Raw genomic sequence first — 26,589 nt, 5'->3', positions numbered from 1 at the left:
GCAGTCTTTTCTTCTTTCCTCTGAGCTAAAGAAACCTATTTGAGCCCACAGTTTACCAGTTCATTCCAATCATGGGTTGAGGGCCTCTTTGGGAGAAGAGACGAGTCCTTTGTTTCTGTCATCCTTCTGCATCATCTTGGTACCAGTTATTTGTCCAAATAAAAAAAATTCTTAAAATTTCCTCATCCTGTCATGCTATTTTTTAGCAGATATCTAAAGGCTGTGAAAATCAGATTCGGTGAAATCACATTTCCATTTACTTAATTGAAATCTCCAGACAGAATCTCAATAATAAATCTGGTCTGGCTGGGGGATTTGTAGTTTTATTCCATTCTTGCTTAGATTACCAAATTATGAAAGAAAAATCAAACAGGTCGTTTCCTTCAAGTTTGTGAAAAATCTTTGAGGAACAATCAAATGTTGCCTACAGAGGCTTTCCAGCTACCATTTCTTTCTAACTAGTGATGAGGAAGCTTTCTAGTTTTCTAGAAACATTCTGAGTGATTTCTGCAATCCTTGCTTCTTATCTGGAACTGTCTTGGGTTGGCTCCTAAATTATATGGTCAACATATCTACAACTATGGGTTTCAGGTCCTTGGAAGTTTGAATATTCATCGATTACCACTCTGCAGGACCACAGGTGGTCCCTGAGCCAGGATCTCAAATACTGGGCTCCAAGGGTGCACTGAAGAAAACTGGCAGATGGTGAGAGAATAGACAGCTCAGATGTATTGGAACATGTGAGCTTCTAGATGAAAGCATCTACAAAAGGAAGTTGGAGAAAGAGTCTGCCATGCAGCATATGAAGTCAGAGGAGGAAGTGCATGTGGTTGCAATAGAAATACATTGACTCATGATAGACATTCTCTGGAGAAAACACACTTATGTGCAGGCAGAAAATAGGTGAACATGAACAGTTGACCCTGAAACAAACGGTGGTGGGAACTCAAGAGGTAAGCTTGTGAATTCCCTGACAGTCCTCAAAGAGGAATTAAAATATTTTTTCCTCAAATTTTGAGAATCCTTTCTGCCTTTTGTCTATGGATTTTATAGATGCTAAAAGTAGTAGAGGCAGTGGTGATTGGGGTAATAAAGAATTTTGTATATTACGTCTTTATTATTGATTTCTTTTTTCTTTTTGCTATTGGTATATGTGATAATAATTACTAGGGATTACTGATTTTTAAAAAAAATTTTAATTTTTAAAAATCTTTTGTAGCCCAGTACATGGTTAATCTATGTAAAGTTTGAATTTGTACTTGAAAAGAAAATAGTCTTTACAATGTGAAAAGATCTCTATATAGTTAAATAACATAAGCTTTCAAATTACATTATTTATATATTCCATATACCTGATTTTTTTTTTTTTTTTTTTTGCTTTCGGATCTATTTGTTTTGAGGGCAGTATATTAAAATCTCCCAAATCTTTTACCACAACTGTGAATTTCCTTAATTTTCTTGATAAGTCTATTAGTTGTTGCATTATATCATTTGAGACTTATGCTGTTAGGTTCATATAGGTTCATGATTTTTAAATCTTACTGCTCTACTTTTTGCTTTACAGGAATATAATATCTCTTATTGTTACTTATAGTTTTGTCCTTAATTATAAATTTTTTGAGATATTTTCTGCATTGTCAGTTTTTTTTGGTTTCTTTTGGTTTTGTCTGTTTAGGGATTTTCTTGTCTCCAAACTTGGGGAAAATCATCTGAAAGGATTTGAGTAGAATTTCTCAATTGGTACTCTTAAAGTTATAGTCTAGATCATTTGGGGTGTGTGTCCTGTGTATTGTAGGATGTTTAATAGCATCCCTGGTCTCTAAATACTAGGTTCCAGTAGCGCCCTCCCCTAATTATGAAAACCAAAACTGTTCATAGATATTGCTAGATGTGCCCTGTGATGGGATTGCCTCTGGTTGAGAATGAATAGATTAGAAGGAACAATCTTTATTTTTTTTTAAAAAGATTTTATTTATTTATTTGACAGAGAGAGATCTCAAGTAGACAGAGAGGCAGGCAGAGAAAGAGTGGGGAACAGGCTTCCCACTGAGCAGAGAGCCCAATGTGAGTCTCGATCCCAGGACCCTGGGATCATGACCTGAGCCAGAGGCTTAACCCACTGAGCCACCCAGGTGCTGCAGAAGGAACAATCTTTAGAGCTCAGCCTAGACTAGGAATATTTTTGTGTTTCCACTAGCCTAGTGGAAGGAAACTACGTAATTCATGGGATAGGAAGGAGAGAACTTAGAGGGATGTTGCCTCAAAAATTATGTATAATAGGCCCTCAACTAAAGGTTGCTCTGCTCTTGCTTGTCAAAGCTTAAAATAAAGACTCAAAAATATCACACTATTTCCAAAGAAGGGAAAATTTCAGGAATGTTTATAAGATTACAAAAATATCCAGGACTCAAAAAGTTAAAATTCAAAATGTATAGTATTCAAATAAATTACCAGGTATGCAAAGAAGCAGAAAAATACTGCTCATAAAGGAGAGAGATATCAGTCAATAGGAAAACAACCCAAAAATGACACATATGATAGAATTAGTATGAAAGAAACAGTTATTAGACCTCTTTTTCATGTGTACAAGAAAGTAGAGTTAAGATTGAGCATAGTATGTGGGGACATCAAAGATTTTCAAGATTCAGATTGGGACTTCCACGTTTGTCCAAGGTAGAGTCAACAGGGACAGAACATGGTCTCCACATAGAACAAATAAAAATTATGAAGAAAATGTATGAACCAAAAGTTTTCAAGGCACCAAACAATAAGACAGCAAAGAACAGTGATTGTGAGATGGAAAACAAACAAGATGAGGCTATGTTTCCCAGTGAGAGGGTTTCCAGGTTGCACCAAGGGAATCCAGATAGTCTGACCAATTCCCTGAATTGAGAGATCAAGGCAGCTAGGATTTTTGTAGGATGGAGTATCAGAGAGGAGAAAGCTGAGCACAGAGCGAACTCTGGAGGTCTGGAGAAGGTCTCTTTTGAGTATTCAACAGAAAACTGAGAAGGATGTCCTGTGAGAAAACTGTGAGTTCCAGATAAAGAACCATATAAACGGTTGGAGGTAATAGTGCCAGTGCTCACACAGGGTCAGGAATACTGCCATTCCAACCAGTCAGACTGGGAAAGCCTCAAGATTCATGGGGCACTGATTAGACTACACAGAGGGCTCTTGTTTGACTCCATAGTAGGGAATAAGTTTCTATAGACTAAGCCTTGGTTCTGGCTTGCCAAACAAATCACAAAAGCAAGACTCAGTTTTGTCTTGATCTAAGACAAGGGGTTCATCTCCAAAAAGTCCAATAAATTCAAAGCACAAAAAATCGAGAAAATGACACCAGTGAACATCATAATCAAATAGCTCAATATCAGTGATTTAAAAAAATCTTAAAAGCAGTAAGAGAAAAAAAAGACACTATGTACGGAGAACAAAAAAATAAGAATGATAGCAGATTTCTCTTTGGAATGAATGCAAATGAGAAAACACTAGAAAAATACCTTAATATATTTGTATTCATTTCCTAGGGCTGATGTAATAAAGTTCCACAAACTAGGTAGTTTAAAATAATGGAAGTAAACTTTTCTATATAATAATAAGATGAGTGTTAGAAGATCTTTTTTGCTGTGTAATCATTTTTGGCTTCATCAGAGTGCATCTCCGGAGTATCTGCTTTAGGATTCTCCATGCCCCCAGACCATTCCTTCCTAAGATTGCTACATTCTTCAGGCTCTAAGGGGGCTTGCACAGTACTCAGCTCCCCAGAACGTTTCCTTTCTTCTCTCTTATTTAGTGTCTGTGTCATTGATCTTTGGGTCTGGGAGGGAGAGCTAGTCATACTAGTCACTACTCCATTTTTTCACAGCCTAGAGACATACATTCTGAATATTTGTTACTAAGTCCTATATTAAACTCAGAATCCTGCATTTTTTAACTTAATACTATAATGCACATTTTTCTTTATTGCCAAAAGCCTAAATGAATGCACTTTGAATGGCTACATAATATTCCATCAAATGATTTTGCCATAATTTATTTAAGCATTTCTCTATTGTTGGACATTTAGATTACTTTCACTTTTTTCCCCACAATGAAATATAACTCTTGGGAGAAAATTTTTATGGCTACATCTTTGCCCAAGGTTCAGATTAGAATGACCTTTTAAACATTACAGGCCTGATCACACCACTCTCCAGTGTACAAAGAGCTCATTTTTCCCCACTGATGAATTGTTGTAGCTAAAAGAAAAATTTCTATTAAGCAACACTAAAACAACTAAAACCACTTCTGCATTTTATGCTGAGAAATTACTCTGAAGAAGAAAACCGATATTTTGTTAGAAAGAGCGGTGGCATTTTGCAAGGAAAGTCAAGACGATGTGAAATGATGTGATGAAGAAGTGCAGATTAAGAAAAGTTAACTTTTCTGTATGATTATAAAATGAAGTGTTAAAAGATTTCTTTTTGGCTATGTAATCATTTTTGGCTTCATCAGAGTGCATCTCTGATCGATACTCTGAAAGGAGCCTTGACATTGGGAAGAGGAGAGGAAATGGAAGGCAAGACCTCGTTCTGAGCGAACATAGATCCTAGAAAGACGGGAGAGGTGAATGACTAACGAGAAGAGAGGGTTCCGATAGGAGATTCCCTTTGCCAGTGTGGGGGGGTACAGAGTGGATGCAAAGATGTCTGACATCCAGTACTTCTTGTTTTAATTTTCTTCTTCCTTCCTAATCTCCACTCATTAATATTTTTAATAGAGCTGTATTAGTGACACATTCAGAATTAGCCTTGTATTAGAAATGGTGCCTTGAAGGATGAAAGACCCATCTTATGGTTATGGTGAGCTCAACCAGAGGGAGCTGGAGCCTATGAGAAGCCCTGAAGAGGCCCGAGGAGACTGAGAGGAAAGTGGGACTGATAGGAGACAACTGTGACTTGTAATCACCTGTCCCAGGACTTCTCCAGAGGACTCCTGCAGGGACAGGCTTTGCAGTCAAGTGCAAAAAGGACTTGGGAGTTGTTTTATTTGGGTGGCAAAGGACAGAAGTCCTCAAAAGATGAAAGAACTTGGGGATGCTTGGCGAACAGTGCTTTCGCAACATCCTACAGTTCTTTTTCTTGTCATCAGTCTCAGTTGTGGTTAGATAAGCATGTTTAGTTGTCCAGTGTCTACTTTCCCTTTAGAATATGAAGTTCATGGAGCCAGGCACAGGTTTGCTTTGTTTACCAGCACCTAACGCAGTCTTTGGTACAAGATAAATGCTTGGTAAACATTAGTGAAATAAAGGAATGTAATCAACCATTGTTTTTTCATTGTTATGAAAAAGAATCACCCAGATATAATAATTATGATGTTAGGATTCTGAGATCATGAGCCGTATTCCTTCTATTTTTTTATAGTTCCTATATACTTTTTGTATTTTTTTACTTAGGTAGAAAAAATAATTGACGCTTAGGAAGACCTCTTTACCTGCGTCTTATATTCTTTAGAGTTTGCCTCTTTTTCTGCGTTCTTTCTGATAATAGATCAGCAAAAGTTTGCTAAAATGCCCAGATTTATCCACCGGAGAGCTAATTTAAGTAATTCAATGGCACTTCTTTACATTTTGGACCTCCAGGTTTTGTCCTTTCATCTACTGGTGTGGAAATTTATGTTCAATTCTAATTATTCTTGTGTATGTCTTGATAAATGATGAAAATATTACCCTGATGAAAAATATTACGAATCTAAGATTTTTATATTCATAAGCTTATGCTGTGTCCCTAGAGTAAAGGGAAGGTTTCCATAAATCAAATAAACACATACTTCCCTCTTTTTTGGTTGCCTTCATTAATAATTAGGTGACCTTCTCTTACCTTGAAAATGTTATAAATTATTGACCAGCCAATCCCTTTGAGAACTGAAAGGGGATTTGGTCCATTGAATGTAATGAGCAGGCTGGTAAGTTCAGATTCTCTTGAGTCACTGACATTCAGTCTTGAAGTTGCCATCCTGTGCTTGTTCTAGGTCTTCTCCTTGGCCCTTAAAGCAGCTTCTCGTTTATGATACGCTCTTGCAGAAATAGCTGCAAGAACCAAAGGGAGAATGAGCATTCTTTTTTGAGACCAGCTTGAGAATAAAACAGAATCCTGAAAACACAATGTAATGGGATGGAATGATACAGATCCCTTTCCACCTTATACTAATAGCACTCAATCTTTTAGCTATTCTTCACTTTCAAACTTTTCGTCAATGAAGTCTGCCCTTGTGTTCACTCCCTTACCTCTCTTTCACTCTCAATGTACTGCAGCTGGATTCCATCCCAAATCACCTTACTAAAACACTTAGGAGATGCATAATCTCCTAATTGACAAACATGAAATGTAATTTTCAATCTGCTTTTAATTTGATGTCTTTACATTTTTCTTTTTTTCCATTTCTTTCTTCCTTTCCCCTCCCTCCATTCCTCCTTTCTATCTTTGTCTCTCCCTCTCTCCATGCCCCCTCTTTCTTTCTTACATCTTTTGATCCTCTCTTTGAAGTCTTTTCTGTGAGTTTCATGACCCCCAGATCTCTCCAATGTTGTCTTCCTCTTTTGGATTCTCCTTTTCACTGTTTTGTGTGTGTGTGTGTGTGTGTGTGTGTGTGTGTGTGGTTTTTTTAAAATGCCTTTTCTTTTTTTATTTTATTTTTATTTTTTTAATTAATTAATTTATTTTTTTAATTTTTTTTTTATAAACATGTATTTTTATCCCCAGGGGTACAGGTCTGTGAATCGCCAGGTTTACACACTTCACAGCACTCACCAAAGCACATACCCTCCCCAATGTCCGTAACCCCACCCCCCTTCTCCCAACCCTCCTCCCCCCAGCAACCCTCAGTTTGTTTTGTAAGATTAAGAGTCACTTATGGTTTGTCTCCCTCCCAATCCCATCTTGTTTCATTGATTCTTCTCCTTTTCTTTCTTCATCACCCTTTATGTGTTGGTATCCCCCAAGGTCCCATTCTTAGCTTTCTTTTCTACTTTATAAGCTCTTTTGATGATATCCTTCAATACTATGAGTTTAACTAGCACAGGAATACTAGTATTTCCATAATTTATATTTCCAGCCAGGACTTCTCTCTTGGAACTTGAGTTGCATATTTCTTGCCACCAATGTGACATATTCTTTAACAATGTAAATAAGGCAATGAAAACTCAATATATTTAAAGCTGAACTTATTTCATTTTCTTCCCACAAAACACCTGGACCCTCTTCTTGTGTTTCCTATCTTGGTTAATGAGACCATCATATGCCCTCTAGAAATCCAGAAGTTTTTCTTAACATTTTTCTGCCTTAGTAATTAATCACTAGGCCTTGTCATTTCCTCCTAATAAACATCTCTCAAGTATATTCCCTTCTCTCCATCTCACTTGCCATTGCTCATATGTCTTCTGCCGATCCCAGCCTCTCTATTGCCATCAGAATTGTCTTTCTTAAATACAGATCTGACTCTTGGCACACACCTGCTTAAAAACATTTGTTGCATAGAGATTAACATCCAAAATCTTTAACAGAGTAGGGAGGTCCTTCTCATGAGAAAAATTAATCTCCTGTGTATTATCGTGTACTTTGTGTATAATTCTATTATGACCTTTGACATATTGTATGTGATTATTACATAGGCTTATCAAATGGATGACAAACTCCTTGAAGAGAAGGGTCATGCCTTTTTTATTTTTATATTTCCAGTGCTAAATACACAGAACAGTACTGTTTTTAAATCAAATGGAGGAATGGATTAATTGAATAAGAATGTTGAAAGATTTTCTCTTCAAAATGACAGAGACTAAAGGATCAAAATATAAGAAATAGATGGAGTCATGTGAAAATCACAAAAATAAAAGAGGTCACCAGGTTATAGAAGTCCATTAACTAGGAAATTTGATAACATGTCATTCCAGAACCTGCCCTATACTTTCCTATGGGCTGCCTCTGTGGTGGTTTTAAAATATGTCTGCAAACTCTTGACACTCATTTCTTCAAAAGGTGGAGCCTAATTCCCCTCCCTTGAACGTGAGTCAGACTTAGTGACTTGCTTCTAATAGAAGGTGGCAGAAGAGATGCTATATGATGTCTGAGTCTAGGTTATTAAAAAGATAGCTTCTGCCTGGCTCTTTGTCTTTCTCTCTTGGGCCACTCCCTCTGGGTGAAGCCGGTGGCCATGTTGTTGAAGACACTTATGCTACCTGTGGAGAGGCCTTTGTGGGGAGAGACTGAGGCTTCCACCAACAACCTAAACTTCCCAGCCATGTGAGTGAGTCACCTTGGATGAGGATGTTCTTGCCAGTGTGTCCTTCAAATACTGCAGCCCTGGCCAGCGTGATAATGGCAACCTCATTAGAGATCCCAAGTTTGAAATCACCTAGCTGGGTTGCTACTGAATACCAAACCCAGAGAAACTATAAGGATAATAAATGTTTATTTTTAAAATTTTAAAGAAGATATTATTTATTTGTTTGGTAGAGACACAGCGAGAGAGGGAACACAAGCAGAGGGAGCAGGAGAGGGAGATGCAGGCTTCCCGCTGAGCAGGAAGCCCAATGCGGGACTCGGTCCCTGGTATCATGACCTGCTTAACTACTGAGCTACCCAGGTGCCCCTATTTTTGTTTTAATATAAATTTTGAAGTAGTTTGTTATGCAGCAATAGATAACCAATATACTCCATTAAGAATGACTTTCTTTGGGTGCCTTTCTTCGGCTCAGTGGGTTGGGCCTCTGCCTTTGGCTCGGTTCATGGTCTCGGGGTCCTGGGGTTGGGGCCCGCATCAGGCTCCCTGCTCAGTTGGGAGACCTGCTCCCTGCCCCCCCCACCCCCTGCTGCCTGCCTCTCTACCTACTTGTGATCTCTCTCTCTGTCAAATAAATAAACAAAATCTTTAAAAATAAAAAAGAATGACTTTCTTCTAGATTTTTTAAAATCCTATATATATTTTCAGGTCTGGTTTAAATACTTCTGTTGTCCTGGATTGTTCACAGTTTCCTCCGATTAGAATTAATGTTTCTGTCTTGTAGTTTTGCCTCTTTTGTATTGCTTATTCTTTTAGCAAAAATGTCTTCATTACACACTGTATGCTGTGTTCTATACTAGGCATTGGGACCAAAAATGAGGGATTCAGAACTTTTGAAGACGCTTTTTTCTTCCCTCAGTATATATAGCTTCTTTGAGAAAATAAATTATTCTGATTATTCTTTATTTTTACATCATGATTGGGCCTAAGAGTGTGAACTCTGGGGTAAAAGCTGTCTGAGTGAGAATTCTGGACTTTGCCTCCTGTCTTGGCTAACTCTGTGCCTTACTTTGGACTGTTACCTCTTGAGGTTTAAAGTTTCTCTGCCTGTAAAATGGGCGTAACAGTATTCCCTACCTCATATGGTTACTAAGAACATTAAAGCAGTTCATGCATGTGAAGTGCTTAGCATGGTATCTGGCATGACGTAAGTGTTCAATGAATACTTGTTAGTATTCTTGTTGACTATCACTCAGTATCTAGCACAGCAGCTAGAATACGGTAGATATTCAGGATATGTTAGTTGAATTGAGCTGTTGGTGTTAATGATATTGGGGGAAACAGGAGTCAGACAAAGGTGTCAGACATTGAAGCATTGAGTACAGTCAATTCAGTTATTTGTTAATTGGTTAAATTTGTCAAACATTTATTTGCTTCCTATTATATGCTGTTAAGTAGGGACATAGGAAGATGAGTGAAAAACACTTAGAAGGGCAAATGCTTGCCACCTGGAGAAAATATTCAGGGGCTTCTTCAGGAAAACAGATTCAACAAACAGTTATTGAACAGCTATTCCATGCTAGGGACTGTTAGGGAGTTAAGGATAAAGTGAATGATTTCATTTATTCCATAAATATTTATTTATTTGACAGACAGAGATCACAATCAGGCAGAGAGGCAGGCAGAGAGAGAGGAGGAAGCAGGTTCCCACCAAGCAGAGAGCCCGATGTGGGCTCGATCCCAGGATCCCGGGATCATGACCTGAGCCGAAGGTAGAGGTTTTAACCCACTGAGCCACCCAGGCGTCTCTATTCAATAAATATTTATTAAATACCTAATATGTTCCAGTCCTTCTTCCAGGTTTTTGGGATGCGCTGTGAAAAAAAACACACAAGGATTTCAGCCTCCATAGACCTTTCATTCCCATAGGGGGAGACAGGCAATAAATGATCTTTATCATGGCTGATTACATAATATATTAGAAGATGACAGAAGCTATTAGGAAAAAAAAAAAATAGAAAAAGCAAGCTAAAGGGAGGTCAGGAATGCCAGAAACAGTCTATGTATGTAGAGGACGGTTCAGTTTGGTATGTTTGTTATTAAGAAAGTGAAATGTGGAAAGAAATTAGGAGGTGAGGGAGTTAATATTAATGATCAGCAAAGCAAAGCCCTTCTTTTACCATCTAGTAGGAGTGTCAGATGTAAGTAAATAACTAATTTAATTTCAGATAGTGAGAAACGCCTTGAAGAAAATAAGATAGCATGAGAAATCCATGGTCTTACCCCTGGATGTCTGTGCTCTTGCATGAGAGAAGCCCAGGCTGCCGCACGGCTCAGCCACCCGGCTGCAGTCACAAGCACACACCTGGGTGGAGGTGGTCACATCCTGTGTCTGTTAACAGGACAGCAGGACTGTTATGTGTCGTGGCAGGTATCACATTCCAGCCGATTAGCCGACAGAAGAAGAAACATTTATAATCTATTAGTCCTTTTCTGGTGGCAGGAATGGGTGATGATGGATTATCTGACACACGGACTCTAGCCTCTCTGCAAGGGCCAGGAGGAGAAACTAGGCAGAGCTTACTACCACCAAGACAGTGGGGTGTTGTCGTGGAGAAAATCCCATTATCACCTTGGTTCTTCATGGAAACTGAATCTCTGTGGGTTTGAATTTGATCTTTAACTGAGGACTGTTCAGAGGAGATGACTTCCAGTGTTCTGACACGGATTTTCACGTCATTGCTGATAGATGAGATATGTTTATTTCTCATTGTAAGAAAGCTAAGCTTCTTCACTGGGCTCTAGAGGCTGGAGTCTCTTCTATGAGATCTCGAGGGAAGATACATTTTGGTCTGGTGTACTTTGTCTTGATTTTAATAAATATTTTGCCCGAGGTGTATAGCTCTGTCCCTCCTATTCAGGGCTTCTGGCTGGTGAACTGAGAATATGGACCATGTCTGAAAGGCACATTATGCTGAAGAAATCTGATCTTAGTGTCTGGTATAGAGTTTCCAATTAGAACGTTCATTTGTCCTTTGTACCACATACTTTGGGCCCTGGGCTAATTTAAGTGGAATATTTTGAGTGAAGTCCTGCTTAGAGACAGGAGAATGGTCTAGGGGGCAGGAGGGTATAGGGGGCATCTCCTGCTTTCCTTTATTCCCCACATTCTATGGGAAACACTTTTTATTTATTCATTTAAAACTATTTACTAAGACCCCAGTTAAACTAATATTTTTACTCAACTAATATTGCTTGACACTTTTGCACATGATCTTTAATATTCTCCACTTAAAAAAGAGTATATATGAAATAACCCTATTTATGTAAAATATAAAATCATATAGATATAGATACATATAGAGTCATAAACATATGTGAAGAATGGCCAAGAACATGTTAATGGTGCTTACATAAAGTGGAATTCATATACCCTTTCCATCCTATTTTTAGATACCATGTAGTTTTTGAAATTTTTATGAGAAGACTGTGTCATCTATATAAGCAGAAGAAAAACAATTAAGCCATGATAAAATTTTTGAAGAACAACACTAACAGCCACATTCTGAGGTTATTATGATGTCTCAAGAGGGAAAACAATTTGCTCAGGGTTCAAACCCAACCTCACGCCCATGTGACTGGCTTGACTGGTGTATTAGGTAATCTGGGGGACACAAAAGAGCCCTTACAGGACTAACTGTCTGATTGGGGGAAAAAAAGTCACATGGGCCTGAGACATGAAATAGTAAAGACAAGAAATGCCTGGTCAAGGAGGGCTTCCTGAACAATAGAGGGACAGCACAACTTGGATAGCTAGGGGATAAGGAGAAGAACATTCCTGGTAGAAGGCACAGCCTGAACAAAGCCCCAGGGGCAGGAGTCTACAAGACAAGTGTGGCAGAATAATTTGTTGAGATACTGACTTGTGTATTGTGTTCTCTTTTCTCCAGAGCTTTAGCTATAGGACTAAAAGCAGAAGTTGCTTGAAGAGAATGTTCTTTGTTGGCTTTGGTTTCAGAAGCCTCAGTGTAAGAAGGGATTACAGGAAGGGGGCAGGGAGTGGCTAGTGTGTTGTGTGGGATGCAGAATAGTGCGAACAGAGAAGCTGTTTCCCCCAAGACAACGTGCGGCCTGCAGTTTAGGTTTCTGAGGGCAGCTGCACCTGTCTTCTACCCCTTCACAGAGCCCCAGGGAGGTGGGGAGACTGTGGCCAGACAGGGCTGCATGGGACTTCCAGTGCTGAGTCTTGGCAAAGATCCTGAGCTAAGTGAGAGATTCCCAGCACACACCAAGAAAACAGAAGAATTCCAGAGTGGTACAGCAAACCCATCAATATACATATACAACCACTTGTGAGACTATATTGCCTTGACCTGGTCATGTAACTTATAAGATCTCAGTTTGTTCTGCTACCAAAAAATGGGTATCTCCGTCCCTTGCAGTTAAACAATTCATTGAATCTATGAAATTGGAATGTCTGTCTCTGGAATCAGTTCATTTTTACCTGAAAGGCAGGGGGAGGGTGGTGTGGAAACTTCATTTTCAAAGAGCCCCCACCAGAATCTGCAATATGCATACTGTTTTTCAGTGGGAAGTAGGACTACGCTGCATGGTAATTGAAACTGCCTTTTGAATCTTCTAAGCCAGCAGGATCGGATACCTGATCGGGGGAGCATTGTTTCTTCCTTCCTGTAAAATCAGCTAAAATGGGAAGACTCAAGCGCAAATTTCCATCACCACTGGAGAAACCTTCCCTCCGCTCATCCACCCACACTCTCTCTTCACTCGCGCCCTTTATTTGTATAGATTCTTGTTTTCAACCAAAGGGGCTCAGCTCCGCAGAGACAAATCACACACAAAGAGAAAAGAAAAATCGCTTCCTAGACCTGAATATTTAGTGATGAACTAAACCTTCTGAGAGGGGGAAAATATATGATTCTGTTGTGAAGGGACAATAAATGTCCTCCAAATCAACGTGTGAAAATGGAGACCCAGGGAAGTGAAGTTCACATCTGTCCTTAATGCAGCTTTGGAAGGAGAGAGGCAGAGACAATAAATGATATATCAGACATGGCGCTCTGCTTAGAAATTGCAATTCTAAATGTCATATGCAGTGAGCCTCTCTCGCTCCCCCCATAATTCAAGACAATTCACCAGAGATAACTTCTTTTCTCTGCCATAATAATATTCTCGAGCTCGTATCCCAAATAAACAGCACTGGTTACTGCTTTAAGCAATACCTTCTCCATTTTCCCACACCACTTAAATCAACAACCCCTTTCTCTGTGTGCTCTGAATCCCAAGCCCCTAGCCTTGTACTTTGCTGCAATAAGTTCCCCATTATGAATTGCTGTTGCTTATCGCCAGTCTTATGAAAGAGCAGGTCAGCATTGCCCTGTGCCTATGCCAGTTTTTCACCACTCTAGATAAGAGGGGAATATTTTATATCTTCTTCTTTTTTTTTTTTTTTTGAATCATCTTCTTAATCTTTATCATGATCTACTTTTTTTTTTTTTTTCAAACCAGTGGTTTTTCTAAGTGCGGATTTTTTTCTTTTTATTAATCTTCAGAGTCTCCAATCCAGTCATCTCCTTACTGAAATGAGAAGCCTGGTATTCACATCACTCACCACGGTTGGTTTTGGAGCCCGGCGAAGATTAAAAACACAGGAAGGCTTGCGAGCAACCTAGAGGGAATAGAGAGGTTGCTGTTAATGTGTTTCTTCATTGAACTGAGCTCGCACATGCATTTGGATATAAAGAGAGAGTGACTATTCAAAGACACTGGAAAAGTGCTATCTGGGACATTTTGTCCAACGCAGAATGTGACATCACTGTAGATGATCTTGCTAACAGTCCTGTTAGTGCTGGCTGCTTCACTAAGAGTAGCCAGGGAAAGCAATCGTCCCTTCAAAGTGGGGCTGGTCTCAGGGAGGAAGAAAATGCTCTGGGCAGAAAAATAGAAATGGCTACAATTTATGAGGACAAAACTGCTTGATTGTTGGCAGAATAGTTGGTCCTTTGCATTTCTCTGGGCCTTTAGGATACCTCTTCTTTTCCCTGTGCCCATCATTTATAGTGAGATGTCCCCAGAATTAGGCAATGAGGTCGCCCTCTTAAGGTAAGATATCTAAAAATCAGCAGAGTGTCAGTGACTTGAACTATCTTCCGACATGGCCGGCCATGGAGATGTGCTGTGCTTGTGTGATTGAGTGGATTGATGGAGGCAGAACAGTTGGGGATCACTGTGTTTAGGATTTGTCTTTACAACTAGAGTCACAGAAATCAAACAAAGAGTGGGTATAATGAAATTAATTAGTAGCTCCTATAATAATAATCACACAGGCAGTGTGCTCAGTATTTATATATATATTCTTGCTAAGCATTGTGATAGCCTATGAGGTAAGCTATTGTCACTATTTTATAGATCAGCAAACTGAAGTTCAGAGAAGTTGAATAATGTGTGCAGGGTCACACAGCTTGGCTGTGGTGGAACAGGGAATCAAATCCAGGTTTAGTGGACTTCAAAACCTTTGCTTTATGGAGGGCAGTGTTCTATGTGGATTTTGGGAAAAGGGGAGTAAGACTTTGGCCTGTACACTAGAAGGAGATATTATTTTTGGTAGTATCACATGATAATGGCCAAGAGCATACAGATCTGAGCAGAGATCCAGCTGCCCTGCTGAGACTTGTGTGGCAACCTCTCCAAGTCTCTGTTTTCTGTAAAACAGAAGTATCTGAACGTCATCTAGTTGACATAAGTGTCAAGTATTCAGATCAGGTAGGGGGTGGGGTCTATAGTGGGAGAGAATGTATTTAGCCCTGACATACCTGGATAAATATCCCACTGGACCCTCCAATTTTCTATGATCTCATGCTCACCAAGTCATCTTTCAATAGCTAATTTGGTTTCTTGCGTACTTGATACAGTTTGGTTACTGGAAATGGACATCTGAATCTATAAATGAATATATTTGTGTCTGGTTTCTGTATCAGTGTCTCCTGAGTTGAGGAAGTTTGTCCAGCCTGATGTAATTCCTTTAATGATGCTGTTGACCTTCCCACACTCAACATACTCATGACCAAATTATGGAACATATGGGGGAGACTTCATCTGATCAGATGACTGGCCTGTTCCTTTTTTTCTTATGCTAACCTGTTTGTCTTTCTTTCTTTCTTTCTTTCTTTCTTTTATTATTCTTTCTTAATTTTTTGAATAATCAGAATAAAACTACTAGCAGCACAATAGCTACAGTGATGATTGCTATCATTACCCATGGGCTTTTGTGTCCGTTGCTGTGCTAGATACGTCATGGACTCTATCTTCTTTAACCCTTCCAGGTCCCTTCTGAGAGCCTTCTGTTTTTACTGGGAACAGAGCCCTGGAGAGGTTGCTACATGAATCTAAGGGCGGCAGCTGGATTCCTATCCAGATCTGGATGCTCTTGGCCTTTACGATGTGATGCTAGTTTTGTCTTCATCTCACCAACCTGGGCCAGTCTTTGGCATTTGGGGCTAAAACTGTGGCTTGCTGAGTAGAGAGTTTTGTATCAGGCTGCCATCAGGAAACCCGCTGCCCAGCTTGCCTAGCTCTCTGGGACTTCCCTGCAGGGGAGTACCTTTAAGACTCTCATAGGCTTAGATGTATGGGTATGGTTGAGTTCTTGGGCCTGTGAAATTGAAGATCAGAACCTGAGGTCTGCTGTTCCTGGAGATCTGGTGGGGACTTGGTGTGAGGGAGCGGTGGGGAGGGTGAGGAGGCAGGAGGACATGGAAGACCCTCTTTAAATAGCCAGCTGGAATACCTTTTTGATTTCTCTCTGTAACATCACTATCTTCGTTCTCCTATTTCCATAGATTCAAAGCCTCAGGCACCAGCTGCCACTGTGTCATTGAAGGAGGCCTTGATAGGCTTCCCTTGAGGAGTCATGCATGATGAGTTATGATTTCTCCAATACCAAATTTATTATGATGATGATGATCATTAATAGCAACCTCTTAGATTTATAAAGCACCTTTCTCCTAACAATCTCTGTCCTAGAGATTGTCTCATTTATCCTCACAGATCCCCAGGGATGAGGAGGAGGCAATATTATCATTTTTACATTATGGATTGCTATGATCAAGAAGTTTTTATCACAGTACCTATTTCCATGTGGAGCTGTGTTAGGTACTATGCAAAGGGATTCTGCTAACTCATCTGAGTGTCTTTTATGTGCCATGATAACTCTGAGATGTTGATATTTGTATTATATTATCCCATTTTACTGATGAAGAAATGAAGTCTCAGAGAGGTTGAGTGACTTGCTCAGCTGCATAAATGAATAAATGAATAAAATGGTCCTGCCTTCACCCAGAAGACAGTATTATAAATAAAACATAGTCTTTGTTGAGCATTTACTGGGTGCCAGAAGCTGTGCTGAGATAAAGACGGGAGGTATCTTTGTTAATCCATCTAGCAATCCTACAATCTGTTATACTTGCAGGGATCTGTAATTCTCTCCATTTACCAGGTGAGGAATAGAGCATTTGAGTACCTTGCCCATATGAAGCCATCCATCTGGTAAGGAGCTAACCTTGAGAGGGAGGAGAGCAGAGTGGACCTAGGTTGTCAGAGTTGGAGTCTAGTTCTAAAGGTTGCTATGTGATCTTTGGCAGGTCTCTTGACTTCTCTATGCCACAATTTTTTTCACTTGTAAAAGGGGAATAATACAGGTATATAATGATACTTTATATCATTGTTATGTGGATCAGATACAATTTTATATGTACATATATATGTGTACTATAAGTATCTATCTATCTATCTATCTATAAGTATATATTTATCTATCTTAGGATTCTGCCTTGCATATGTTAGCTACGAGTATCTGATCCAAATCCAGGCACTGATACTGGAATTCTTTACTATTTTGCTTTAAAAAATAATGCTTTCAGGGGCAGAAGCAATAATATTTGAGCTGAATTTCCAAAGGACACACAGTCAAAGTCTTTCTAGTGGCATAGTTCTAGCTCAGTAGATGGAAAGCTACATGTAATAATTGAGTTATTAGCAGGTGGGGTAGGCTTCTTTTATTATAACATTGTGATTCCCCTAAGAATTGGAGCCTTGGGGCCGGAGCATCTTTGAATTTCCTTTGTCTAGAGGTCATTTAGCTTATTTCTGTAGAAGGTACATGGAAGTTCTGCCAGCTATGAAGGTTGTTGTCTGCCCTCTGGTTATTGAAAGATTTTTTTTTTTTTGAGAAGATTCCAAAATCATACTTGACTATGTTTTGACAACCTGATTTTTCTTTGAACATTCAGCATTATGAGAATATAGTAGAACTCCTTTGATATGGATAGATTAAGCTTTGCCTTAAACTAAAACTTCCAGCTAAATTTGTAACAATTCCTTTTAATTAGCAATAATCGCGCCTCGGATAAACCTCATTGGCTACGATACTGCCACTGCGCAAAGCTATAACAATTTCTTTTAAAAGACCGTTATTGAATAGTTTATTTTTCTTCTGAATCCTTGAAACCTGTTTCAATAGACAAAGTCCTATTGTTATCCAATCTGATGCAATAGAAGTTTACTAGTATCATGTGTATAGTGAACTCTGTCTACCTGAAGCAGAAGTATAATCTATGTTTATTATCTAGGGATAGGTAAATTTAGAAGCACTTACCAAATTGGTACACAAAAAATAAAAAAAGAATAAGGGACAATGTCCAATCAGTATTTTTATTGGAAAAAACCTCATATGGTATAGCTGAGCTATTTAAGTCCCAAGGTTTGCCATTTAGGCAAAGGATATCATAAAATGTGTTTCCACTGAAGGATAGATATGCCTTAATAATAATGGTTACCATTCCTTAAGCATAATCCAGTAAAACCACTATACACATGGTGGGATTAAAAGTTTTGAGAGGTCCAAGTAACATTCCTAAGATAGTAGGGCCAAGATTTGAACCTGGATCAATTTGAACCCCAAATCTACACTCATTATTACTGTCTTATCCATGTTATACTGTCCACTAAGTGGTAGAAACCAAACTTGAACCCCGATGTGACAGCCCATATCATTGTACAGCACCTCATTATCTTTCTAGAAGTGTATCTATTCTGGCTCTCTGAAGAGCTTTATTCTTTGGAGATAGTCAATCGCTATATTTCTTTTATGTGGAAGGCAAACATCCAAGAGATGTAATTTGAAGCCAAGACTTTCATGCTTGATTTAGATCAAGTTTCTCTAATACATACCATTGTGGCACAGATCTCTGTAAACTAAACAAAAATAATTCTAAGTTCCTACTCTTAACCCACACCAGGTTAATCGACAAGGTGATTCGTGCATATTCCAATGTAGATCAAAGAAGAAGGACAGTCCCTTGGATTTTTTACTATTTGGTAATAGCACATTCATACGCAAACTCCTGTTGCTCTGTAGAAATAAAAATCCTTGTTCAGTATGTTTCTGTGATTTGAGAGGCAGCATGATATGTTCAAAAGAATACTGGAGCTCTACCTTCTGGCCCTGTGTAGCTCTCGGGGATTTAGACTGTGACCTGCTGTTTACGGAGTAGGAGTCAAAAAGCACAGGCTTTAGTGACCCTGGGTCTGCTAGTTGGACAAGCCTCCCAATGTCTCAGAGCCGCATCCCTTCCCTGCTAAAGTGGAATTGGTCCTCTCTGCCCTGACTCCCAGGAAGGTAACGAGGATCAAACGAGAGAGCCCACCCAATTGTCTGGAAAGCTACAAAGAGCTACATAAACTTAAAATCCAATTATGATGACGCCAGGGAGGGGAACACCTGTAACATAAGAAAGTGTGCTTGTCCTTCACATAAGCCTCTCACCTGCCTCCCTCTTGTTCTCCCGTCATACAGTTGTCTCCCTCTCCCTCCCTCCCTTTTATCTGCTGCCTCCTTTTCTCCCTCCTGCTGGAGTTTATGACCTGGGCTAATGAGACAAATATGGCTCCTCACATCAAGGGTGGGGAATTAAGGCCTGGTTATAGCCCAATTTAATTTTCATGATCTCTTGAACAAGTGAAGGAATGCTTGGGAAGCAGGCTGCTCTTGGCCTGATGCCGGCCCAGCCCGAGTCGGGGCAGCCGTTACCCACACTAGCTCATCACACTCTTGGTAGACATTTCAATTAGGAGTCATTACCCTTCCTTCCGTGCCTTCCTCGGCAGAGGCAGTGCCAGTCCTGGGTTTTGGTCCCAGTTCTGTCACTTAGCGAGTAACCTAGAGTCAGTCCTTTAACTTGTCTAAACCTTAATTTCCTCACTTATAAAATGGGGATATTAATGATATCTGCCCTGCTTTTCACACAGGACTGTTTTAAGGGTTGTTTCAAATTAGGTAAGTGGAGGGGATTTTAAACTGGTACGTTCTCTACTTTTTTTTTTTTTTTTAAATTTTACCATGCCTGATCATTCCCATTTTTTTATGACTCCATCCAGGACAATATTTTCACAGAATATTTTTGGGTAGCATCTTTGCCTTTCCTAGTTCTCCTGTGATTATCTGAGAATCGAAGTACAAAGAGTACAAAAAAAGTACTCTTACCAGACTCTTCAGAGTTTAATAAATGTAAAAGATTCTAGATCCCATATATGTAGTGGTGTTAAGAAGTATGGAAGCATAAACTCCTTGTTTTCCTACTTCTCAACAGGGGATCTGTCCTTTGTCCTGATACTCATGAGGGCCTTGGTGATACCCTTACTCCTTTCTTTGGACTCCCAATTTTATCAGGGTATCCCTATATTCACTGAGTCTTGCACATGACTGGGTTCCCTCTCAAGGACTTGTCCCATCTCTTGTCTCTGTGTCTTGTCTCTATCCCTCACGTTGCTTGGCTGATGCTCTGCACTCATTAAATGCATGAGTTATTTCCTTTGCAGCTTGCTTTTTCTGCCAAGGGAAGGTAACTGAATTAATTTCACTGATGGTTGCAGTTTTGTTTCTCCTCTTTTCTGTCTTGTAGTGTCTAAGGTTGAAGAGTCACTTACTGTATTAATTGAGTTCTCCAAGGACCTCTTTGCTGACACAATTCTCAATACTACCCCCTCTATTTTTTTTTTAAGATTTTATTTTTCAGAGCAGTTTTATAGGTTCATAGCAAAATTGAGAGGAAAGTACAGAGAGTTCCACAAACCCTTTTCTCCTACACATGTGTACTTAGGTGTAGCCCCATTATCCACATCCTCCACTAAAGTGGTACATTCATTATGCTTGATGAACTACCTTAACACATAATCACCTAAAGTCTGTAGTTTACTTTAAGGTTAACTGTTGGTATAATACATTCTGTGGGCTTGGACAAATATGTAATGATATGTATCCATGATCATAGTATCATATAGAATATTTTCACTACCCTAGAATTCCTCCATGTTTCACCTATTCATCCCTCCCCCTATCTCGAATTCCTGGCAACTACTGATCTTTTTATTGTTTCCATAGTTTTACCTTTCCAGAATGTCCTAAATAGTTGGAGTCTTATAGTATGTAGCCTTTTCAGATAGACTTCTTTTACTTAGTAATATACATTTAAGGTTTCTCTATGTCTTTTCATGGCTGGATAGCCTTTTTTTTTTTTTTTTTTTTTTTTTTTAAGCACTGAGCAATATTCTATTTTCTGGATGTAGTATGGTTTATTTATCTATTCACCTACTGAAGAATATCTTGGTTGCTTCCAAGTTTGGGCAGTTTTGAAGAAAGTTGGTGTAACACCCATGTTCAGCTTTTTGTGTGGATATAGTGTTTCAGGTCTTTTGGGTAAATACCAAGGTGCACCTTTGCAGGATTGTATGGTAAGAATATGTTTAGTTTTATAAGAAATTGCCAAACTGTCTTCCAAAGCAGCTGTACCATTTCCCATTCCCCCCCACAGGAATGAATGAGAGTTCTTGTTTCTCCACATCTTCACCTTCGTTTGGTGTTGTCAGTGTTTAGGATTTGCACATTCTGATAGGTACATGGTAATACCTCATTTTTGTTTTAATTTGCAATTCCCTGATGAGACATGTTGATCATCTTTTCATATGTTTATTTGCCATCTGTATATCTTCTTTGGTGAGGTGTCTTTTAAAGTCTTTAACCCATTTTTAAATTGAATTGTTTGTTTCTTACTACTGAACTTTAGGAGTTCTTTGTGTATGTTTGATAACAGATATTTATCAGATGTGTCTTTTGCAAACATTTTCTCCTAGTCTGTTGCCTGTCTTCTCGTTATTTAGACTTGTCCTTTGTAGAGCAGACATCTTTTATTTTAATGAAGTCCAGCTAATCAATTATTTCTTTCATGGGTTGTGTCTTTCATGTTGTATCTAACAAGTCATCAGCATACCCAATGGTAATCTAGGTTTTTACCTATGTTATCTTCTAGGAGCTTTATAGATTTGCATTTTACGTATAAGTCTGTGATCCGTCTTGAGTTAATTTTTGTGTAGGGTATAAGGTCTGTGTCTAAATTTAGTTTTTGCATGTGGATACCTAGTTATTTCAGCACCGTGTATTTAAAAAGACTGTATTTTTTCCTTTGTATTGGCTTTGCTCCTTTGTCAAAGATCAATTGGCTATATTTATGTAGGTTTATTTCTGGACTCTCTGTTCTACTTCATTGATCTATTTGCCTATTCTTTTGCCAATACCAAACTGTCTTGATTACTGTAGCTTTACAGTAATTTTGACATTGAGTAGTGTCAGTCTTCCAACTTTGTTTTCCTCTGATAGTATGTTAGCTATTCTGGGTCTTTTGCCTGTAAACTTCAGAATTAGTTTGTCAAGATCGAAAGATTAAAGGAATAAACAAATGAATAAATAAATGAATAACTCACTCACTGGGATTTTGACTGAGATTGTGTTGAATCCATAAAGTTGAGCAGAACTGGTGTCTTGACAATATTGAGTCTTCCTATCCATCAATATGGAATATTTCTCCATTTATTTAATTCTTCTTTGTTTCCATTCATCAGAGTTTTGTGGTTTTTTTCATAAAGATCTCATACATATTTTGCTAGATTTATACCTTAGTAATTAATTTTGGGGGTTACTAATGTAGATGGTGTTGTGCGTTTTTTATTTTAAATTCTATTTGTTCATTGATGATATATAAGAAAACAATTGACTTTTTTGTGTATTAGCTGTCTATGCTATACCACTTAGTTCCAGGAGGGTGTTTTTTTTGTTTGTTTGTTTTATAGATTCTTTCATATTTTCTACACAGATGATGTTATCTGCAAACAGAGTTTTATATTTTCCTTTCCAATCTGTGTACCTTTTATTTTATTTTCTTGCCTTACTACATTAATAAGGATTTCCAGTATGATATTGAAAAGGAGTGGTAGGAGAGTTCCTTGCCTGTACCTGATCTTACTAGGAAGGCTTAGAATTTCTCAACACTAAGTGTGATGTTAGCTGTAGGTATTTTTTTGTTGTTTATTGTTTTTTTTTTAAGATTTTATTTATTTATTTGACAGAGATCACAAGTAGGCAGAGAGGCAGGTAGAGAGAGGGGGAAGCATGCTCCCTGCTGAGCAGAAAGCCTGATGTGGGGCTCGATCCCAGGACCCTGGGATCATGACCTGAGCTGAAGGCAGAGGCTTTAACTCACTGAGCCATGCAGGCACCCCAAGCTGTAGGTTTTTTTTATAGATATTCTTTATCACATTGAGGAAGTTCCCTTTTATTTCTAGTTTATTGAAAAATAATTTTAAATCCTGAATGGGTGTTAGATTTTGGCAAATACTATCTCTCTATATATTTATACAGTTAGATGATTTTTCTTTTTTAGCCTTTTGATATTTTTGTTTTTATTTATATTTTTTATTTTATTATGCTATGTTAGTCACCATACAAATACATCATTATTTTTTAAAATTTCTTAATTTTTAAAAATTATTTTTATTAACATAAAATATATTATTTGCCCCAAAGGTACAGGTCTGTGATTCATTAGGCTTACACATTTCATAATACTCACCATAGCAAATACTGTCCCCGATGTCCATCACCCAACCACCCTCTTCCTATCTTCGCCACCCCCAGCAACCCTCAGTTTGTTTTGTGAGATTAAGAGTCTCTTATGGTTTGCCTCCCTCCTGATCCCATCTTGTTTCATTTTGTCCTTCCCTATACCCCAAACACCCCGCCCTGCCTCTCAAATTCCTGTGTTCAGAGATCATATGATAATTTTCTTTCTCTGATTGACTTATTTCACTCAGCATAATACCCTCTCGTTCCATCCATGTCCTGGCAATAGGCAAGATTGCATTTCTTTTGATGGTCTCATAGTACTCCATTGTGTGTGTGTGTGTATGTGTGTGTGTGTGTGTGTGTGTGTATACTACTTCTTCTTTATCCATTCATCTGTTGATGGACATCTAGGTTCTTTCCATAGTTTGGCTTGTGAACATTGCTGCTATAAACATTCGGGTGCATGTGCCCCTTTGTATCACTACATTTGTTATTGTTAGGGTAAATGCCCAGTAGTGTGATTGCTGGGTCATAGGGTAGCTCTATTTTCAACACTTTGAGGAACTTCCATGCTGTTTTCCAGACTGGTTGCACCAGCTTGCATTCCCACCTACAGCGTAGGAGAGTTCCCCTTTCTCCCCTTCCTTGCCAACACCTGTGGTTTCCTGACTTGCTACTTTTAGCCTTTCTGAATGGTGTGAGTTGGTAACTCATTGCGGTTTTGATTTGTATTTCCCTGATGCCAAGTGATGTGGAGCACTTTTTCATGTGTCTATTGGCCATCTGGATGTCTTCTTTGCAGAAATATCTGTTCATGTTTTCTGGCCATTGCTTGATTAGATTATTTGTTCTTTGGGTTGAGTTTGATAAGTTCTTTACAGATTTTGGATACTAGACCTTTATCTGATATGTCATTTGCGAATATCTTCTCCCATTCTTCCATGAGTCTTTTGGTTTTGTTGACTATTTCCTTTGCTGTGCAAAAGCTTTTGATCTTGATGAATTCCTGATAGTTCATTTTTGCCCTTGCTTCCCTTGCCTTTGGCGACGTTTCTTGGAAGAAGTTGCTGCGGCTGATGTTGAAGAGGTTGCTACCTGTGTTCTCCTCAAGGATTTTGACGGATTCCTGTCTCACATTGAAGTCTTTCATGTATTTTGAGTCTATTTTTGTGTGTGGTGTAAGGAAATGGTCCAGTTTCATTCTTCTGCACGTGGCTGTCCAATTTTCCCAACACCATTTGCTGAAGAGACTGTCTTTTTTCCATTGGGCATTCTTTCCTGCTTTGTCAAAGATTAGTTGATCTTAGAGTTGAGGGTCCATTTCTGAGCTCTCTATTCTTTTTTTTTTTTTTTAAGATTTTATTTACTTATTTGACAGAGAGACACAGCAAGAGAGGGAACACAAGCAGGGGAAGTGGGAGGAGAAGCAGGGTTCCTGCAGAGCAGGGAGCCCGATGTGGGACTTGACCCCAAGACCCTGGGATCATGACCTGAGCCGAAGGCAGACTTAATGACTGAGCCACCCAGGCGCCCCTGAGTTCTCTATTCTATTCCATTGATCTGTGTGTCTGTTTTTGTGCCTGTACCATACTGTCTTGATGATGGCAGCTTTGTAATAGAGCTTGAAGTCTGGAATTGTGATGCCACCAACTTTGGCTTTCTTTTCCACATTCCTCTGGCTATTCAGAGTTTTTTCTGGTTCCATATAAATTGTAGGATTATTTTTCCCATTTATTTGAAAAAAATGGATGGTATTTTGATAGTGATTGCATTAAATGTATAGATTACTCTAGGTAGCATAGACATTTTCAAAATATTTGGTCTTCCAATCCATGAGCATGTAATGTTTTTCTATTTCTTTGCGCCTTCCTCCATTTCTTTCATGAGTACTTTATAGTTTTCTGAGTATAGATTCTTTGCCTCTTTGGTTAGGTTTATTTCTAGGTATCTTATGGGTTTCGGTGCAATTGTAAATGGGATTGAGTCTTTAATTCCCCTTTCTTCTGTCTTGCTGTTGGCGTATAGAAATGCAACGGATTTCTGTGCATTGATTTTATATCCTGACACTTTATTATTTATTCCTGTATGAGTTCTAGCAGTTTTGGAGTGGAGTCTTTTGAGTTTTCCACACAAAGTATCATATCATGTGCAAAGAGTGAAAGTTTGACTTCTTTGCCGATTAGGATGCCTTTTATTTCTTTTTGTTGTCTGATTGCTGAGGCTAGGACTTCTAGTACTATGTTTAATAGCAATGGTGATAGTGGACATCCCTGCCATGTTTCTGACCTTAGGGGAAAAGCTCTCAGTTCTTCCCCATTGAGAATGATATTCGCTGTGGGTTTTTCATAGGTGGCTTTGATGATATTGAGGTATGTACCCTCTATGCCTACACTGTGCAGAGTTTTGATCAGGAAAGGATGCTGTACTTTGTCAAATGCTTTTTCAGCATCTATTGAGAGTATCATATGGTGTTTATTCTTTCTTTTATTAATGTATTGTATCACATTCATTGATTTGCAGATGTTGAACCAGACTTGCAACCCAGGAATAAATCGCACTTGGTCGTGGTGAATAATCATTTTAAGGTACTGTTGGATCCTGTTCACTGGTGTTTTGTTGAAAATTTTTACATCCGTGTTAATCAAGGATATTGGTCTGTAATTCTCCTTTTTGATGGGGTCTTTGTCTGGTTTTGGGATCAAGGTAATGCTGGCCTCATAAAATGAGTTTTGAAGTTTTCCTTCCATTTCTTTTTTTTGGAATAGTTTTAGGAGAATAGGTATTACTTCTTCTTTAAATGTTTGTTAGAATTCCCCTGGGAAGCCATCTGGCCCTGAGCTCTTCTTGTTTGCTGGGAGATTTTTTATGATGCTTCAGTCTCCTTCCTGGTTATGGGTCTTTGCAGGTTTTCTATTTCTTCCTGGTTCAGTTGTGGTAGTTTCTATGTCTCTAGGAATGCATCCATTTCTTCCATATTGTCAAATTTGCTGGCTTATAGTTGCTCGTAATATGTTCTTATAATTGTTTGTATTTCTTTGGTGTTGTTTGTGATCTCTCCTCTTTCATTCATGATTTTATTAATTTGGGTCCTTTCTTTTTTCTTTTTGATAAGTCTGGCCAGGGGTTTATCAATCTTATTAATTCTTTCAAAGAACCAACTCCTAGCTTCATTGATCTGTTCTACTGTTCTTTTGGTTTCTATTTCATTGATTTCTGCTCTGGTCCTTATTATTTCTCTTCTGCTGCTGGGTTTAGGCTTTCTTTGCTGTTTTTTCTCTAGCTCCTTTAGGTGTAGGGTTAGGTTGTGTATTTGAGACCTTTCTTGTTTCTTGAGAAAGGTTTGTAACACTATATACTTCTCT

General features: G+C 38.7%; 1 long non-coding RNA gene and 1 pseudogene across 3 annotated transcripts in view; one reads left to right on the top strand and one right to left on the bottom strand.

The window, feature by feature from the left end:
* LOC116570288 overlaps window positions 1–26,589 on the top strand; it is a 432,758-nt gene that overhangs the window by 173,178 nt on the left and 232,991 nt on the right. The window lies entirely within an intron of this gene.
* LOC116571280 lies at window positions 17,607–17,720 on the bottom strand (annotated as a pseudogene).

This window comes from Mustela erminea, chromosome 12 (assembly GCF_009829155.1).
Source record: "Mustela erminea isolate mMusErm1 chromosome 12, mMusErm1.Pri, whole genome shotgun sequence".
NCBI lineage: Eukaryota > Metazoa > Chordata > Mammalia > Carnivora > Mustelidae > Mustela > Mustela erminea.
The sequence above is the reverse complement of the archived record's forward strand: the minus strand, read 5'-3'. Positions and strand labels throughout refer to the sequence as shown.